Genomic DNA, 18,401 nt, shown 5'->3' with positions numbered 1-18,401 from the left:
TCCCACTTCCCCGTTCTGGTTTTGCCGAATACTGTTTCACTGAGTCTTTCCAGAACCAGGGGCCACTCCTCCTTTCTTCTTGTACCTCATTTGATGTGTGGATTACGTTTTGGGTATTCCAGTTTTCTAGGTTAATATCCACTTATTAGTGAGTGCATACCATGATTCACCTTTTGAGTCTGGGTTACCTCACTTAGTATGATATTCTCTAGCTCCATTTGCCTAAGAATTTCATGAATTCATTGTTTCTAATGGCTGAATAGTACTCCATTGTGTAGATATACCACATTTTTTGCATCCACTCTTCTGTTGAGGGATACCTGGGTTCTTTCCAGCATCTGGCAATTATAAATAGGGCTGCTATGAACATAGTAGAACATGTATCCTTATTACATGGTGGGGAGTCTTCTAGGTATATGCCCAGGAGTGGTATAGCAGGATCTTCTGGAAGTGAGGTGCCCAGTTTTTGGAGGAACCGCCAGAGTGATTTCCAGAGTGGTTGTACCAATTTGCAACCCCACCAGCAGTGGAGGAGTGTTCCTCTTTCTCCACACCCTCTCCAACACCTGCTGTCTCCTGAATTTTTAATCTTAGCCATTCTGACTGGTGTAAGATGAAATCTTAGGGTTGTTTTGATTTGCATTTCCCTAATGACTAATGAAGTTGAGCATTTTTTAAGATGCTTCTCCGCCATCCGAAGTTCTTCAGGTGAGAATTCTTTGTTTAACTCTGTACCCCATTTTTTAATAGGTTTGTTTGGTTTTCTGGAGTCTAACTTCTTGAGTTCTTTATATATATTGGATATTAGCCCTCTATCTGATGTAGGATTGGTGAAGATCTTTTCCCAATTTGTTGATTGCCAATTTGTCCTCTTGATGGTGTCCTTTGCCTTACAGAAACTTTGTAATTTTATGAGGTCCCATTTGTCAATTCTTGCTCTTAGAGCATACACTATTGGTGTTCTGTTCAGAAACTTTCTCCCTGTACCGATGTCCTCAAGGGTCTTCCCCAGTTTCTTTTCTATTAGCTTCAGAGTGTCTGGCTTTATGTGGAGGTCCTTGATCCATTTGGATTTGAGCTTAGTACAAGGAGACAAGGATGGATCAATTCGCATTCTTCTGCATGCTGACCTCCAGTTGAACCAGCACCATTTGTTGAAAAGGCTATCTTTTTTCCCTTGGATGTTTTCAGCCTCTTTGTCGAGGATCAAGTGGCCATAGGTGTGTGGGTTCATTTCTGGATGTACTAAATTTCACTCCAAGTGGACCAAGGACCTCCATGTAAAACCAGACACACTGAAACTAATAGAAAAGAAACTGGGGAAGACCCTTGAGGACATGGGCACAGGGGAAAAGTTCCTGAACAGATCACCAATAGCTTATGCTTTAAGATCAAGAATTGACAAATGGGACCTCATAAAATTACAAAGTTTCTGTAAGGCAAAGGACACTGTTAAAAGGACAAAACGGCAACCATCAAATTGGGAAAGGATATTCACCCAACCCCACATCTGATAGAGTGCTAATATCCAATATATACAAAGAACACAAGAAGTTAGAGCCCAGGGAACCAAATAACCTTATTAAAAAATGGGGTACATATCTAAACAAAGAATTTTTACCTGAAGAAATTTGGATGGCCGAGAGGCACCTTAAGAAGTGCTCAACATCATTAGTCATTAGGGAAATGCAGATCAAAACAACCCTGAGATTTCACCTTACACCAGTCAGAATGGCTAAGGTCAAAAACTCAGGAGACAGCAGGTGTTGGTGAGGATGTGGAGAAAGAAGAACGCTCCTCCATTGCTGGTGGGGCTGCAAGATGGTACAACCACTGTGGAAATCAGTCTGGAGGTTCCTCAGAAAACTGGACATGAGACTTCCAGAGGACCCTGCTATACCTCTCCTGGGCATATACCCAAAGGATTCCCCAGCATGCAATAAACACACATGCTCCATTATGTTCATAGCAGCCTTATTTATAATAGCCAGAAGCTGGAAAGAACCCAGATGCCCCTCAAAGGAGGAATGGATACAGAAAATGTGGTATATTTACACAATGGAATACTAGTCAGCAATTAGAAACCATGAATTCACAAAATTTTTAGGCAAATGATTTGATCTGTTAAATATCATCCTAAGTGAGGTAACCCAATCACAAAAGAATACACATGGAATGCAATCCCTGATAAGTGGATATTAATTAGCTTAGAAGCCCTGAATACCCACAGCACAAATTGCATAACAAATGACTCCCGTGAAGAAGTATGGAGAGGGTCCTGATCCTGGAAAGGATTGATCTAGCATTGGAAGGGAATATAAGGACAGAGAAAAAGGAGGGAGGTGATTGGAGAAGGGATGGAGAAAAAAGGTTTATGGGACAAAGGGGAGTGGGGATCCGGTAAAGGGGAAATCATTTGGAATGTAAACAAAGAATATAGAAAATTAAAATATTAAAAAAATAAAATAAAATAAAAAATTAAAAAATAAATTATAATGTAAATATTTTTTAGAGATAGTGACTTGCCAAAGGGGTTATGACCCACAGGTTGAGAACCTCTGCTCAAAGTGGCAGAAAAGATACCTTCCACTGTCCAGGGATATTCCTCAAATTCAGAAGTAAACAACTTAAAATAATTTCAGGAAGTCAGTGAAACTAATCAGATTTACTAGGACCCTTACATCCCAAAGCATACATAAGCAAAGAACTGCTGAAAAATACACTCACACAAACTGTACAGAAGAAGATCAGACCAGATTTGCAGCATGGATGATCAAAAACAAGTTAAAGTGCCTAGAAGAACCAAAACTAGCAATCAAATCCTATTAAATTCCATTTACTCTAACAAAACCCACTGTTTCACCAAATTGAACTTTTGTAATATCCATACTTTGGTTTGTTGTTAGTTTCCTAATTGGGGTGAAGAGATGTTTGCTCTCATTTCCCCAGGAATAGACACACAACAAAAATGGATGAGGAGATACCAGGCAGACCTTGAAATAGATAGTTTTTGTATATTTCTAGAATAAAAAAAATAGACAAAAGATATTCCTAAAGAGAGACTGTGCTGGAAAATAAGATTTGGTACAATTTTAAAGGATCAAGACATTACAGATTAGAAAATGAAACCATTTTGTAGTTCTTTAATTGTGGTATTTGAGTAATTGACTCAGGTACACAGAGAATGTAAGCTAGAATTTATTCATTGTTAACAATATCAGAAATGGCTAAATAAAAGGAAATGTATTATGAGAGGTGGATCTGGCTTTGGGTCACATGAGAACCCTCAAACAGAATTTCAAGAGTCAAACAGTGCATGTAATGAAGCCATGGCAGTATCTTCTGTAGAGAATAGAGATTAGCCCAAATAAAGAGAGGCTTTTAAGATCCCAGATTTCCACAATTAGAAATTGGGCTTAGAATAGATTTCAGTTGCAGACACAAGACCATTCATTTATTTAAAAAAAAGAAAAAAAAGAAAAAAACAAAGAAAGAAAGAAAGAAAGAAAGAAAGAAAGAAAGAAAGAAAGAAAGAAAGAAAGAAAAACTCTTGAATTGAAAATCCAGAAGGTAAAGTAAAAACAAATAGTTGTACTCTATCTAAACTTTTTGAAGTCATTTATTATTAGATTGTTTGATGTGTCTCCTGTCTGGATAGAAATCATTAGAACATTAAAATCAATGCTAAAAAGGTTAGCTTGTTTATTCAGAAGATTCATGGAGCAATCTTGAATGTTGACCTTCCCCACTCCTAGCCTAATTCCACTAATGTCCCCACTTCTTTTGCCTCAATGATGAGTTTTTCCATGAGGAAAGGAAGACAAAATAGCAGAATTGCTATGATTTTTATTTCACTTTTACTCATGATACTCTGGTATCATGAGTAATACCAGAACCTAAAATATTACTTGCAATGTATTATTGGAGTACTAAGTTTTAGCTTAAAATCTTTATTTCTTGATAAGACTAGATTTGTGTACTAACCAGACATAATCTATTGAAATAGTCAATATTATTTTCAAATTTCAATACTGTCTTGGAGAATCAAAACCTACCTTACAGAATTATTTTTTTTTTCAGTTTTTGGTACCCTTTTGTCTGTACATTGCTTAAGTTATCTCTTCTGATAGAATCTGTACCTTTAAATGCAGGATTCAGTTATTAAACACTATAGAATTTAGGTAACAGCATGCCCATCTGTTCCAATTTTAATTTACCCATAATTATTGTAACAAGACTACATTTATGATATCCCTGGATAGCTACTTGTAGCCAGCAGGGAAATTGAGTATATCTAGCATATGGAATCCTCATGGTTGCTATAGTTCTTTCAAAAGTTATTCATCAAAATTAAAATTAGTGACAAGCACAATGTAAAAAATGTGTGGAATCATACTTTCCAGATGTCCAGTATATATTTCCTGTTGGAATCTTGGAAATGAAATAACACCACTGAAGATTTATCTCCATGAATTCAGGGTTCCAGCTAGTGCATTTCTCCATTCAATTGTGAATACTTTTCAAAAAATAATTACCTTAAATGGATAGTCTCAGCAATTTGACACCTTGTTCTTAACTTTCTTTTGTGACTGAAGTAAAGTTAGATTATTAACATGCAATCCCCTAACAGTTATATGATTACAAGACTGATGATACTGTGAAGACATAGCTACTCAAATCTTTTTGGGAAGAAAATATACAAGTCCCAAGTGAGGTATCCAAGACCCAGAAAGATAAATATGATATGATATGTATTCACCTATAAGTGGTTATTAGTCATTAAATAAGTGATATCCAAACTATAATCCACAGACTTGAAGAGACTAGGTGTCAATGAATGGACTAAGGGAGATACACACATCTCCCTGGAATGGGGAAAGAGAATAGATTTTGTAGGTGAACTGGGCTGTTGGGATAGAAATGGTAGGATCACATAAAGAAGGAAGAGGAGATAAAGGTGAGGAGGGAATGACAGGAGAGATAGCACCGGTTGAGAGGTATTTGAGGAATGATATAAAAACCTAATGAAGTTGAAACTTCCTAAAATATATGAGTGATCCTATTGAGGTCTAATAATGGAATATATGGATTACCAACTGGTCATCTCTTATCACCAAACAAGACTTCCTATACCAAGGATTAGGTCGCACTTAATTAAATTCTTGGCAAAGGGGGGTCCCATGGAAATCCCCAAACAACCTTGCTATTGTTAAGCTAATGGGTTAGTCTCTGAAAAATGACAGCAGAGTCACTTTGCCAAAGACAACACACTCATAACTCATTGAACATCAAGAAGTTGAGAATCACTCCTACATTATAGCATTTTTGGTGTGGGAAGATAATTCAAAAACTATCAAAAATAAAACAAACACCAAGCCAGCAACAAAACCTATGACCTACAATCTGTCCTGCTCGCAAGACAAGCAATATAAGGCAACGGTGGCAAGGAACTTGTGGAAATAGGCAATTAATGTATGACTTGTATTAAAGCCCATTCCATGTGAAGGAAACTATACCCGATTCTGCCTGTGTAACAAATCCAGAGACTAGATATCCCAGAGACCCAAGATGAAACCAAACACTACTAATCTAAAGAAAAAGTATCAAGAAACTGCTATACTTATAAGTCATGCCTAGTTCAGTCATCATCAGAGAAGCTTCCTCCTATAGCAAATAAGAATAGATGTGAAGACTCACAGTTATACGTTACATAAAGAGAAAGTTCTTGGAACACACATCTCTAAATGAGATGTCTCCATCGCATCCCTTTCCTTAGAGCTCAGAGAACTCTAAAGAAGAGGAAATAGAAAGAGTGGAAGAACCAGAGGGGATGGAGGACACCAGGAGAAGGAGGTTCTTTGAATCAACTGAACAAGGCTCATATGAACTCAAAGTTCTCTGTGTAAATATAGCTTTCAGCTTTGTATTTTTATGGGACTCCTGGTGTATGAACAAGTGGGTTTCTGACTCATCCGCATGCTCTTGAGCTCTTTTTCTTCTGTTAGACAGCCTTGTCAAGCCTCAATGTGATTGCATTTGTTTTACCTTATTATATTTCATTTTGTTATGCATGTTTGCTATCTCTTAGAAGCCTATTCTTCTCTAATGAGATATAGAAAGGGAAGAAAGGGAAGAAAGGGAGAGAAGATCTGAGAAGACAATAGGCAGGGGCAACTGTAATCTGAACTCTGGTTAGCTGGTTCAACTCAGCTGTTCTGGCCCAAGCTCCTCTCCAAACTAACTAATTCAAACTGGCATCTTTCAGCTTCTGACTGAATTGTTCTGCTTGACCTCAAACTAACTCTGGCAATGTTTTCTAATCTTTTGGCTTCCTCTTATCCTCTGGCACCTGCAACTTGTCTCTGTAAAACTGCCTTACGACATCTCTCTCTGAGTTGCTCTCTTAAGTCCCCTCTCTCTCCTCTCTATTTTCCAGGTCTCTGGTGCATTCTGGAGGTTCCCCCAACCTCGAATCTCCTGAGGTTGCCTGTTTGCATTCTTTCTGCTGGCCCTCAAAGATTCAGTCCTTTCCCTCCCCCAATGTCAGATCAGGTTCCTCTCTCCCCCCTCCCTTCTCCCCAGGCCCGTCTACTTTCCCTCCCAGGTTCACCTCTATCTAGTATAATAGATCCTGATCACAGTATCCCTTCTCTCTACTCCTCCCAGCCTCCTTCTACCTTTTCTTTCCCTTAGATACATCACTTACTCTGTTTACATTCAGAAAGAAACAGGTCTGCAGGAGGAAACAACCAACGCTGGTAAAGCATATTATAAGATAAGACAGAAGCCCTTACACAGAGGCAGAACAAGCCAACTCAGCAGGAGAAAAAGACTCCCAAGGATGGGCAAAAGAGTCAGAAGCACATCAGTTCTAATTATTAGTTCCATTAAAAACACAAAGCTATAGCATATATGCCAAGGGCCTGGTACAGACCTATTCCGATCCTGTGCTTGCTGTTTTAGTCTCTGTCCATATGATCCCTTCTTAGTTGATTCAGTGGACTATGCTCTCCTGGTGTCTTTTATCCCCCCTGATTCCTACAATCTCTCCCCCCTTTTCCATGGGGTTTCCTGATCTCTAAGGATTAGGACCTGATGAAGATCTCTAATTTAGACTCTCTTTCTGCTTATTTTCTGGCCATGGGTTTCTACATTTGCTCCCATTTGGTTCCAGAGGGAATCTCTCTTGTCTGAAAAGGGCATAGCACTGATTTATGAGTGTAGAAGACTCAGAGAACAAAAAGGGAGGGACCTTAGATGAAATGCCTGACAGTAGGGAGAGGGAACTTATAGAGCCCACCTCGAGCAGGAAGACAGGGCTTCAAATTAGGGATGGGGGGCCATCCCACAGTCATAACTCTGACCCATAATTGTTCTTGTCTGAAAGAATTACAAGGATGGAAATGGAGAGGAACCTGAAGAATAGAAGGTCTGGCAACAGGCCTAAAGTGGGATCCAGCTCAAGGGGAGGTCCCAAGATCTGACACTATTACTGAGGCTATGGAATGCTCACAAAAAGGAACCTAGCATGACAGCATTCCAGATGACCCAACAAGCAGCTGATAGAGTCAGATGCAGATATTTGCACCCAACCAATGGACAAAATCAGCTGACCCCTGCTGTTGAATTATGGAAGGCTAAATGAAGCTGAGGGTGACCCTGTAGGAGGACCAGCAGTCACAATTATTCTGGACCCCCTGGAACTCTCAAACATTGGACCACCAAACAGGGAGCATGCAGCAGCTGATATGAGGCCACTAGCACACATACAATAGAGGACTGCCTGGTCTGTGTTCATCCAGAGATGATGCACCTAACCCTCAAGAGACTGGAGCCCCCAGGGAGTTTAGAGGTCAGTTGGAGTGGGGGATAGGGACAACCACATGGAGATAGGGGGAGTGGAAATAGTATTGGAGGTAGAATAGTTAGAGGGTGGACAGGGGTTGGCAGGTGGGAAAATATGGAGTGTATACAAATAATTAATAAAAAATTACAAAATAAAAAATGGTCCATTATTTAGTTGAAATTTCTTCTGCAAAACAACAGCCATTTGGAAGTTCAATTTTAGGCTTATGGCTCTGCAATAAAATAATATAATGCATAAAACCAAAAAAATGTTCATAGAACTGATTTAAATGAACTAGCTAATAGCAGGGATATCTTCATATAGGATATTTGTGGCCCACACATACATTAATGTAGGTAAGTATAAGTCATCCTGATGACATAAAAATCTCCTCTTCACTTTTAAGACTTAATGGGGTCCCATTTGTCAATTCTTGCTCTTAGAGCATATGCTATTGGTGTTCTGTTCAGAAACTTTCTCCCTGTACAGATGTCCTCAAGGGTCTTCCCCAGATTCTTTTCTATTAGCATCAGAGTGTCTGGCTTTATGTGGAGGTCCTTGATCCATTTGGATTTGAGCTTAGTACAAGGAGACAAGTATGGATCAATTCCCATTCTTTTGCATGCTGACCTCCAGTTGAACCAGCACCATTTGTTGAAAAGGCTATCTTTTTTTCATTGGATGTTTTCAGCCTCTTTGTCGAGGATCAAGTGGCCATAGGTGTGTGGGTTCATTTCTGGATCTTCAATCCTGTTCCATTGATCCTCCTGCCGGTCACTGTACCAATACCATGCAGTTTTTAACACTATTGCTCTGTAGTATTGCTTGAGGTCAGGGATACTGATTCCCCCAGACTTTCTTTTGTTGCTGAGAATAGTTTTAGCTATCCTGGGTTTTTTGTTGTTCCAGATGAATTTGATATTTGCTCTTTCTAACTCTGTGAAGAATTGAGTTGGGATTTTGATGGGTATTGCATTGAATCTGTATATTGCTTTTGGCAAAATGGCCATTTTAACTATATTGATTCTACCGATCCATGAGCATGGGAGGTTTTCCCATTTTTTGAGGTCTTCTTCCATTTCCTTCTTCAGAGTCTTGAAGTTCTTGTCATACAGATCTTTCACATATTTGGTAAGAGTCACCCCAAGATACTTTATACTGTTTGTGGCTATTGTTAAGGGGGTCATTTCCCTAATTTCTTTCTCAGCCTGCTTATCCTTTGAGTATAGGAAGGCCACTGATTTGCATGAGTTGATTTTATAACCTGCCACTTTGCTGAAGTTGTTTATCAGGTGTAGGAGCTCTCTAGTGGAGTTTTTTGGGTCACTTAGGTAGACTATCATGTCGTCTGCAAATAATGATAGTTTGACTTCTTCCTTTCCAATTTGTATCCCTTTGACCTCCTTATGTTGTTGAATTGTCCGAGCTAGTACCTCAAGTACAATATTGAAAAGATAAGGAGAAAGGGGGCAGCCTTGTCTGGTCCCTGATTTCAGTGGGATTGCTTCAAGTTTCTCTCCATTTAGTTTGATGCTGGCTACCGGTTTGCTGTATATTGCTTTTACTATGTTTAGGTATGGGCCTTGAATTCCTGTTCTCTCCAAGACTTTAAGCATGAAAGGATGCTGAATTTTGTCAAATGCTTTTTTCAGCATCCAATGAAATGACCATGTGGTTTTGTTCTTTGAGTTTGTTTATGTAGTGGATTGTATTGATGGATTTCCGTATATTGAACCAACCCTGCATTCCCAGGATAAAGCCTACTTGATCATGGTGGATGATCGTTTTGATGTGTTCTTGGATTCGGTTGGCAAGAATTTTATTGAGTATTTTTGCATCGATGTTCATAAGGGAAATTGGTCTGAAGTTCTCTTTCTTTGTTGGATCTTTGTGTGGCTTTGGTATCAGCGTAATTGTGGTTTCATAGAAGGAATTGGGTAGTGTTCCTTCTGTTTCTATTTTGTGGAATAGTTTGAGGAGTATTGGTGAATGGGACCTCATAAAATTACAAAGTTTCTGTAAGGCAAAGGACACCATCAAGAGGACAAATCAGCAACCAACTAATTGGGAAAAGATCTTCACCAATCCTACATCAGATAGAGGGCTAATATCCAATATATATAAAGAACTCAAGAAGTTAGACTCCAGAAAACCGAACAACCCTATTAAAAAATGGGATACAGAGTTAAACAAAGAATTCTCACCTGAAGAACTTCGGATGGCAGAGAAGCATCTTAAAAAATGCTCAACTTCATTAGTCATTAGGGAAATGCAAATCAAAACAACCCTGAGATTTCATCTTACACCAGTCAGAATGGCTAAGATTAAAAATTCAGGAGACAGCAGGTGTTGGAGAGGGTGTGGAGAAAGAGGAACACTCCTCCACTGCTGGTGGGGTTACAAATTGGTACAACCACTCTGGAAATCAGTCTGGTGGTTCCTCAGAAAACTGGGCACCTCACTTCCAGAAGATCCTGCTATACCACTCCTGGGCATATACCCAGAGGATTCCCCACCATGTAATAAGGATACATGCTCTACTATGTTCATAGCAGCCCTATTTATAATTGCCAGATGCTGGAAAGAACCCAGGTGTCCCTCAACAGAAGAGTGGATGCAAAAAATGTGGTATATCTACACAATGGAGTACTATTCAGCCATTAGAAACAATGAATTCATGAAATTCTTAGGCAAATGGATGGAGCTAGAGAACATCATACTAAATGAGGTAACCCAGACTCAAAAGGTGAATCATGGTATGTACTCACTAATAAGTGGTTATTAACCTAGAAAACTGGAATACCCAAAACATAATCTACACATCAAATGAGGTACAAGAAGAAAGGAGGAGTGGCCCCTTGTTCTGGAAAGACTCAGTGAAACAGTATTCGGCAAAACCAGAACGGGGAAGTGGGAATGGGTGGGTGAGAGGACAGGGGAAGAGAAGGGGGCTTACGGGACTTTCGGGGAGTGGGGGGCTAGAAAAGTGGAAATCATTTGAAATGTAAATAAATTATATCGAATAAAAAAAATTTTAAAAAAAGACTTAATGGAAGAAGTAAAAACAAAACAAAATAAAAATTGGTCTGAATGTCAAACTCCTTGCATACTTTCAATTATACTGGTTCCTGAAAACAGAGTCCTTTCAAGAATTCAAATGAGAAAGATCTAGAGAGGTAGGCATTGATTCAGAATTGTTCATAGAGATGAACATTAGTGTTTAGTGCGTGTGTTTACAAACTTGGGTAAGAACAAAAGGAATTTGTACAGTTCAGATGAAATAGGAGAGCAGGAGATGCAAGTAGAAGGTAAGTGCTTATCTTATTCAGTCATTGCTCAACAAACATTGAACAAACAAAGGAAAAGCAGAATCCTTGCTATCAACCTTCCAAGAACACTGACTCCATAAACATCTGTTAGCAGCTCCGAATTCTCTAGTCATGGCCAATAGGCTGTTCAACTAAGCAGAGAAGTTTTTTGTGTGTGTGATACCTTGAAAGTGATGCAAAAGACAGTGACTATATACTTAACTATAATCCTGATGATTTAAAAAAAATAAACTATGATAAAAGTACCTAATAAGTATCTTAACCTAGCTTGCTATACAAAACAAAACAAATGAAACAGAGATCTGAATGATGAGTAAACTTTAACTATCAGTGAATAGAAGATGCGGAGAAGCTGAGTTGAAGATGAGTATATACTACAACGTTTTAATTTCAGGTAAGTAACAAGGAAGGTGATTATACCAGTGAATGTATTTGTGACTCTATACATAATCAGAGTCCTGAGTTAATTATGCTCTGTGTATATAGTGGAAGTCTAGCTGATTCAAAAGGAAGCTTAAGAGAAATGTAATGAAGACAAAAGGGTGTACAGTGTGTATGGACAATGGTGTGAAGATTCAAATACAAATTTCCCATAAATACATTCTAAACTCTTCCATACCATTCACTATAAAAACAGGGTCAACAATCAGGGACACCACTGTATGAAACATTATTTATAGAGGACTGTCTGAGACTTCTATTCACCTTTGATGTGTCTATCATCTTGAACCAAAAAGACTTCACAAGAAAAGGATATTCTCCAAGATGAAATTGAAAGTGATTCTTCTTAAAATACAAGTGATTTCATCTAGGAAATGTCTAGCTTTCTTCCCCCTTCAGATGCAATATATCAACCTGGACAGGCATATTGTACAAGACAATTCTCTTGAGACCCTAAAATTCTTTTCATATTCACAAAGAAAAATGCTGTAAGGGGGAAAGTTACATGAAGATCAGAATGATTCATATAGAAAAGGCCACTGAATTTCACTGAAAAGTAAGTGTCAAACTTCACCTCAAAATATCACACAACCATACTGCTGGACTTCTCTTTTCTTATATCCCTCAAGAAGATGATTCAATAATTCCTAGAATGCACTGATCAAAGAGAAAAAGCTTAGCCGTCCATTCATCTTGTTAAGATGTGTCAAGTCTTTCTTTAGTATGTATTTCAATCACAAGAGAAAGAGGCATTTCTTGTCTCTTGGACGTAAAACCTAATCAATGTTTGCTGATTATAAACATAAGGGTTTTATTACAGATAGAAGTAAAATACATTATTCTTTTAACAGAAACTATGGTATTAAATTGAAACTCTTTTTCATTTATTGGTATATAATGTTTTGGTGTTTTTGTTAATTTGGTTTCTCTCTCTCTCTCTCTCTCTCTCTCTCTCTCTCTCTCTCTCTCTCTCGCTCTCGCTCTCTTTATTTTTTTTTTATTTATTTTTTTTTACCAAGGTTCACAATAACTGCATAGGGATAAAGCTAAATGTGTTTGCTCTTAGGAACATTCAAAGAAAGTTTGATTTAGAGTATAAGGATTTAATGCCTTATCAACTGGATTGTGTATGATACCCGCTTGGTTTGTTAGACTTTAACTGCTTTGGGACTTGAGTTTTTGCAGTAAACATGTGCTAGTTAGCTTTTATCAATTTAACAGAAACATAAACATATCTGAAAGAAGAAATCTCAACTGATAAAGTGATTCCATGAAATTTGTCTATGGGCATGTCTATGGGGCATTAATCAAAACAATGGATTTGATTAATGATTAAGGTAAGCAGGCCCAGGCTCCTATGGGTAATGCCAACCCTGGACAGATGGTCCTGAGCAGTATAAGAAAACAAACTGAATAAACCATTAGGAGAAAGCCAATAAGCAGCATCCCTTTACACCCGCTGCTTCAGATTTTTTTAAAGATTTATTTATTTTATTTATATGAGTACACTGTAGCTATCTTTAGACACAAGAGAAGAAGGTAGCAGATCGCATTACAGATGGTTGTGAACTACCATGTGGTTGCTGAGAATTGAACTCTGGACCTCTGGAAGAGCGATCAGTGCTTTTAACCACTGAACCATCTCTCCAACCCCTTGTGCTTCCATTCTTGTTCCTTTCTTGGCTTCCCTAGCTCATGAACCCTAATCTACAAGACAACTAAGCTGATTCTTCTCCACGTTAGTTACTGTTTTATCGCAGTGAAAAGGCACCAGAACCAAGGCATCTCTTATAAAAGATGGTTTTTAATTGGAGGCTTCCCAATAGTTTTAGAGAGTTAGTCCATGAAAATTAAGGGAAAGTAGAAAGATATGATTCTGAAGCAGTATCTGAGGGCTTATATCCTGATCCACAACCAGTTAGGCACAGGGAGACATGGTAGGCCTTTTATGGTTTATGAAGCCTCAAATCCCACCCCAAGTCACACATCTCTTCCAACTTGTTTATACCTATCCCAACAATGCCACACATCTTTTTTTTTTGGTATAGAGTAGAGTTTATTTAGGGCAGAGAATGGGAGTTAATGGGATAGTGGAGGCAGAGAGAGTAGAGAAGCAGAGGCCGGCCATGACCACGTGGAGAGAGGGGGGAGGGGAGGAGAGCCCAAGAGGGCAGAGAGGAAAGTAAGAGGAATAAGAGAAATAAGAGCAATGCCACACATCTTAATTCTTTCCAAGCATTCCCATTAACTGGTGAACAAGCACTCAATCATATGAGCCCATGGGGCTATTCTTACTGAAACCATAATGTTTGTTCTCAAACTTGCCTTTGGTTATTGCATTTAACACAACAAGACATACTAATCTTAGACAGAATTTTGTTCCTGGAGCTGGGTGTTGCTATAAAGAACCTGACTGTGTTGTTTTGAGAGTAATGTGGAGGTAGGTCTTCGGAACGTAGGCAAGAAAGTGGTTGAATGCTATATGTAGAGCTTAATAGGCAATTCTAGTAGGATCCCAGAAGACCTCAGTAGTGAGAGTAATGTGGACTGTTGTTTCAGAGATAAGCAAGGATTTGAACAAAAAATAGGCTAGAGGACATTGTTGTGATATTTGGCTGATTTCTTTCCAAGTCCTATATAAGGCTAAATTAAAGAGTAATGGAATAATGTTTCTGGTTGAAGAACTTTTAAAATTACATAATGCTGAACCTGTAGTATGGGTATAATTTATGATAATCACATATGTCTACAATGAAAATTACCAAGTGGGACAAAGGGATACAGATATATAAAGTTTGGAGAGACACGGAGCATTAGAACATATACCTTTAGACCCAAAGTAAGTGCTAGAAGAGAGTATGCAATTGTTAAGGAGATTAGTGGCATTAAGAAAATTATGTATATTCTAGTATACAGTCTACTCTATACTTGAATACACGGAAAGGTTTCCTCAGGGAAAGACCCTGTGCAGATAAGCTTTGAAAAGTGAGCCCTCCTAACCTCAGGGCTCATCCATCCCAGAAAGGCCATGGGACTCACCACTACTTCCATCCCACAACTGGGAAAGGGTTTGGCTGTGAATGAATGATGCCTCCCACCCTGGTCCCATCGCTGTTCCCATGTTCCTCCTCTCGAAGCGTGAGTTCCCAATGTCTGGTCGGCACCCTTGCCCTCTGGGAGCCGACATTCTGGTCCTCTCCACTCCTCTTTCCTTGGGACCCTCATGTGCACCTGCCTCTTCCCTGCTCCCTACCAAGCACCCAACTTGCTGGGCGCCCCCAGAAGCTGTCTATAGAGACCTTCTTTCGCCCAGTCCCAAAAGTATTTTCCAAACTTGTGTCCTGAAGGGCGTCATCTCATTAAGTGTGATGTCAGAGAGGCCCAGGACCCACTGCGTTTGGAACACTACACTCAGTGAAGGTAGACGGGGTATTGTTGTTTGGTGTTTAGGTGAGGCTCACGTAGCTCATTCTGGCCTTGAGCTCAATCTATAGCTAGGTGACCCTATTCCTCATTATTCCTGCTGTCACTCCCTGAGCACTGGGAGTACAGGTGTGCACCATCACACCTGGGCCATAAGGACTTCTTATTTGGGCTGTCAAGAGATCTCAGTGGGTAAAGGCATGTGCGGCTAAGCTTGATGTACTGACTCTGATCCCCAGGGCCCCCAAGGTGAAAGAGAAGAATCATCTCTGCATGTTGTCCTCTGACCTCAACATGTGTGCATGGTGCCTGCTCTGCCCCTCCCAACAAAAAATAAAAAGTAACTTAAAACTTTAAGAAAAGAAAAGAAAAGAAAAGGGAGCCCAAATGTTTTTCTGCTCCTAGAAAGTAATTTCAAACAATAATTAATACTAATATGGTCCAATGGACTAAAGGTCCATCCCTTGAGACTCTCATGTCAACCCAATGTTGAGAATATTTTAGGGTAAAAAATGATGCAAGAGGAAAGGTTTTTTTGTTTTTGTTTCCCCCCCCCCCCCATTCCTGGTTTCAGAGGGCTTCTGAGGCCAGGTATTATCTGGCAGTGGATTCTCCCAATGAAAGTGCTGAGAGTTAGTGTAGGTGATTGCTAGGATAGGGAAGCAGAATGGGTGGTTTGGTGAACAGGGGTAAGGGGATGGGATAGAGCTGAACTAGGCCACGGTACATGTATATGTTGCAGGGCAGAACCATCTAAATATTTTACACTGAACAATGAGTTACAGAATTTGATGTTTGTCCTGCTGTGTTCTGGTCTTAAACTGGGAGAGCATTTTCTCACTTTACCTCCATTTCTCCCTCTTAAAATAGTAATGAATATTCAATATCATTATTTTGACAATATAAAAAATAGTATGACATTTGCTTTGCGGTTCTACAGGGGGTTACAATTAAGAACTCATCTTGAGTCATTGGGCTTTAGACTTTTAAACAGTGTTGAAACTGAGAAGGACATGGGATTTTTGAAGTTGGACTCAATGCATTACGTATTGTATAATGATATGGCAAGCCTATAGGAGGCAGGGATTGGAATGTGTGGGCTGAATGAGACATGCCTTGTATAGGCTCAGATATCCAAAAACTTAATCCTCAGTCAATGACACTGTTTGGGGAGGTTTTGGGATCTTTGGAGAGAGAAACTTGCTGAAAGAAATACATCACTAGGTGTAGTTTTCAGTGTTTATATCTTTACTACACTTCTAGTTACTCTTTGTTTCATGCTTACAGTTGAGAATATGAGCTCTACTTTCCTTCCAAAATGAACTTTTTACCCTTCTGAAATCTTAGTCCCATATAAACTCTTCTGCCTCTAAGTTGCTTTGGTCTGGTGAATCTTGTTATAGCAACATAGAAATAACAAATATATATTTTTGTCAAACTATTATATAAGTGTTATGCAATAATCACATTTTAGACTATTGTTCATTCTTTAAGACTGGTGTTAGTGACTTTCTGATTGTCCAACTACCACACCTGAAATCCAAAGACTGTGGGAACAAAGCAGTTAAAAAGACAGTTACCATTTTGGTCCTTGTGCTACATATAAATCTAATTTATCTCCCTAAGAACCCACCTCATATTTATTTATTATATTAATGGAGAACATATAATAAATACCCTGTTCAGTATCTCTAAATTTTTCTGAGGTGAAATGCAATTTTAATTTTAAATTGTAAATTACAATGGACAATATAAATTATGGCAATCATGAATTTCTTGGAAATTAAGCATTTGAAAGTTGAACATAATACATAGAAAATTATTTTATACTAGATTTGATGGATTAAAATTATTCCTTCAATTGTTCTAAATGTGAACCCATGACTTAATTTTGATATATTAGTTATCATGAGCCATTAAGAACAAGTTCACAAATAAGGTAAGAAAACATCCAGGAGCTCAGAGCTAGAGAAAAAAGAGATTGCTTAAAGAATTATAGAATTTCCTGGCAATATTATGCAAATATTGACACTTTTGTCCTATTGTATTAAAAGGAGGATAGTTTTTCTAATTAGGTTTCTTACAGGAATACATTCAATGGCTGAGTTCAATAGAAGTTGACATATTTCTGATAGACAGCATCAGAAGCCAAAGTCATGTGGGAATTGCAAGGACAAAATGACCATGTTTTGTTTCTCAAATTTTCTCCATCTTATTTTCTGATACTGATCTCCTACTGAACATTGTCAGTTCCATTAAAATGGCTGGCCAACAATTTCTAGGGACATATCTGTCTTTGTCTCTCCAGTGTTGGTACTAGAGCACACCTCTATTACTTCTCTCTCTCTCTCTTTTTTAATCTGAATTTTGGAATCCAAACTCTGGTCCACATGTTTGTGCATCAAGCACTTTATTAAATTCTCAGCCTTGTGAACAATTTTATTTGCATTATAATATTATAAAAAAGGCCGCATAATTATCACTCTAATTCAAAGAGAAAAGAATAATGAAGACAGAGATCATATGCATTAGATATCTACCTTTGCTAATGGTAGAAAGAGATGAGTAATTTTTTGTCATTGTTTTTCAGATAAAAGAGTGACTAAGGGTTAAGAAAACTTTCAGTGTGTACTTCAACAGGAATATGATGGAGTTAGACTTTAGTTTGATTTTCACTCAAACCATTTTGCTTCAACCAATCTGTCCAGTTACTGTGCCAGACTATCAAAGAATGAACAGCCTGTTTAGATCTCTGACAAATAAATAAGAGGAAGTTAACATTCTGTGCAAAGTTGGGCAATGAACCTGAACAGATGATTCACAAGGCACCTCTCCCTTCTGTTCTTTGAAGTATGCATTATGTCCACAAGTAATGGTCTGGACAACTTTCTGTGAAATAGTACAAGTAGGAAATTCTGTAACTTTAGTAAAATAACAACCTCTATACTGTATAAATGGGATAATGGAAGTGTTACAATCTCAGCATAATGTCAAACTGAACAAAAATTTTATTTAACACATGTCGTGGCATGTTCCTCTTTCTCTACATCCTTGCCAACACCTGCTGTCTCCTGAGTTTTAAACCTTAGCCATTCTGACTGGTGTGAGGTGAAATCTCAGGATTGTTTTGATTTGCATTTCCCTAATAACTAATGATGTTGAGCATTTCTTAAGGTCCTTCTTGGCCATCTAAATTTCTTCAGGTGAAAATTCTTTGTTTAGCTCTGTACCCCATTTTTAATAGGGTTATTTGGTTCCCTGGGGTCTAACTTCTTGAGTTTTTTGTATATATTGGATATTAGCCCTCTATCTGATGTAGGGTTGGTGAAGATCTTTTCCCAATTTGTTGGTTGCCGATTTGT

Source organism: Apodemus sylvaticus, chromosome 7, assembly GCF_947179515.1.
Source record: "Apodemus sylvaticus chromosome 7, mApoSyl1.1, whole genome shotgun sequence".
In the NCBI taxonomy this organism is placed as follows: domain Eukaryota; kingdom Metazoa; phylum Chordata; class Mammalia; order Rodentia; family Muridae; genus Apodemus; species Apodemus sylvaticus.
Note: the sequence above shows the minus strand (reverse complement) of the source record.